Source organism: Aplysia californica, unplaced genomic scaffold (genome assembly GCF_000002075.1).
Source record: "Aplysia californica isolate F4 #8 unplaced genomic scaffold, AplCal3.0 scaffold00429, whole genome shotgun sequence".
NCBI lineage: Eukaryota > Metazoa > Mollusca > Gastropoda > Aplysiida > Aplysiidae > Aplysia > Aplysia californica.
In genome coordinates this window covers 500,429-502,903 of record NW_004797699.1, presented here as the reverse complement: position 1 = coordinate 502,903, position 2,475 = coordinate 500,429, and the positions used below count along the sequence as shown (strand labels likewise).

At 44.1% G+C, this 2,475-nt stretch overlaps 1 protein-coding gene across 1 annotated transcript in view; it reads left to right on the top strand.

Annotated features, from left to right (window-relative positions):
• Positions 1–230: 230 nt before the first annotated feature.
• LOC106012605 (hematopoietic prostaglandin D synthase) overlaps positions 231–2,475 on the top strand; it is a gene marked incomplete at its 3' end in the record, with an annotated part of 7,710 nt that continues 5,465 nt past the window's right edge. Inside the window, 1 exon segment of the mRNA XM_013086035.2 lies at positions 231–372.

Here is a 2,475-nt window from a genome sequence, read left to right as displayed (position 1 = left end):
TTCGTGGTGTTTCGTTCTATAATTTCATATCAAAAGGCGGCTTCTTGTTACCCTTTCTCTGCGAATGAACAGCATTTACAGAATTTAGGCCTACTTTAACTATTCAAAAGGTGCACGGCAAAGGTACGAGGAATGTTCTGTCTCGAGTTTCGAGTGTCTCAGTCGGCTCTGTTGTACCCATAGTTGCACCAGAGAGTTTTACAGTTAGTTGAGTTAACCTTACACTTACACTTACAGTTACCCTCTCTGGTTGTACCGCGAAGAAGTTGGACTCGCCCGGTCGGCCAGCAAATAATCGCGCTTCACTGTTCGCTGGCTCGGGATATAAATAGCGGAACCCTTTGACATTCTCCTTCTCTGCTGAGTTTTGTGGTGAGTATTCTTGATTGGCATTAATTTTACTTATTTTTTAAATTCAGGTCTCGTTGGTTACTTAGTGTTAGCGTTCGTGGGTGCTTGTACACTTGTGTGTATGTGTGTGTGTGTGTGTGTGTGTGTGTGTGTGTGTGTGTGTGTGAGAGAGGGGGGGGGCGTTTGCCTAAGCACACTAACTTTACGCATGGTTACTGAGGAAGAGAGAAAAGGGATACGGGGGGAGTAAGGGCTGGAGTTTGGGAAAAATTATTAAATTATTAGTAGATCTACATGTGTGTCGTGTCGTGTGTATGAATTGGAGGCATATTATGTCGTCTCTATGTGCATATGCGTGTCTCGCGCCCACTTGTTATTTTTTGCCGACTCCAGGCAAAGCTTTGTATTATGCAAATTAGGCCTAGATCTAGATATTTTACTTGCACCACGCAAAGTTTATCAAGCAACATGATTTTCGTAGCCTACGTGCAGGATCTTTGGTGCTTTTTCCGTAGTTCCCAACCCCCTTATTTGAGCCTGACCTACATCTAGATCTAGATCTATACGTTTGATTCGCGGTGAGCTAAGATATCAAACCTAACAACTGCAAAATATTAAATTATGGTAAAATTCAGGGGGGCATGCCCCCCTGAAACCCCCCTTCCTATTTTTATTAGGTCAGGGGGGCAAGCCCCCCTGAAACTCCCCTACTCTTGTGGCCCAAACCCGTTAATAAAATTGCGGGGTGGGAACTACCGAAAAAGCGCCGGATCTTTTGCCTTGCGTGGAATCTGCTGCCGCTCCTCGATTCTCCCAAGAAAACGGATAATTTTGAACCGTAAGTGTGTAATTTTGGTCCCAATTTCATTTAATAGTTGCTTGAATTAATTGTTTTACAGTAGATCCCATACATTTGAGCCGTTCTTAAAAGCAATTGAGGCTTCATGGACTAGATTTTGACCTACATGTCGTGTATCTAGATCTATGATCTAGGTCAGCTGTGTAGGCAGGATGCTGTGTTTGGCGACAAAGTTCTACATTGTGACCTAGGATCACAGAATTGTTACACTTAGTGTAGAATTCTGTGCCTAGGATAAAACATGAAACGCCTTTGACCTACGCCAGTAGCCTTGTGATAGGAGAGAGAGAGAGAGAGAGAGAGAGAGAGAGAGAGAGAGAGAGAGAGAGAGAGAGAGAGAGAGAGTACTAGGCCTATCCCACACACACAAAATAGCGAAGACTCGCGATTTTGCCTGTCTCGGCAAATAAATGGGCGTACATCATTTTTCTTGCCCCGTCATTCGGGCGATAACATCACGAAAACGCATCACCTGGGACATGCTAAAAATTATAGTGGACGTACCACCTAAAGCTTACCGGTGCGTTAACCTTTAATTGTTTTGTTGTTGTTGCTGCAGCAGCAGCTAGGGAACCTACAATATGTCAATACCTTTTACTTCAAACAAAAGATCTCCAACACCTACTGTAGGTACTGTTTTGTTAGAACAGTGGACGCGGCGGCGTATGGGTACGGTTCCCACTTGTCTGATCCAGAAAATGCTCTTGTTTGTTATTTTCCTTTTGCCTTTGCCCTGACAAGTAGCTGTCGCTGGTGTGGATGTTAACTATCCAAGGTCACACTGCATAAAAAATCGATCAATATCTCAAGCAGGTCAAAAACTATACTATCGCGACTGACGGGCCCGGCTATGACTTGTTGATGTATTTGGTACTTTTCCGTTTACGTTTAGGTTTTTAATTTGTGTTTGTTCGCCTCGTCAGGGTTAGATCACACTCTGGGGCATGAGTTAATTTGGAAAGACAGGGGGTGAGGGGAGAAAGAGAGAGAGAGAGAGACAGAGAGAGAGGGGGAGAGACAGAGAAAGAGACAGCGAGAGAGAGAGAGAGAGAGAGAGAGATTTACGTTCATGCAGCTTTTGAACTGTTAAGTCATTGCAGACTTTGATAGGCTACTTTCACTCCAGCACCCAGATGCACTGTTTCGGGGGGTCAAAGTGCAGTCCTAGGCCCTCTATTGTTTGCTGCAGATCGCACATAAAACCACCAGAACTGTCGCAAACCAAAGTATTTTCAAGAAAATTGCAAACCAAACTGCAAAATATA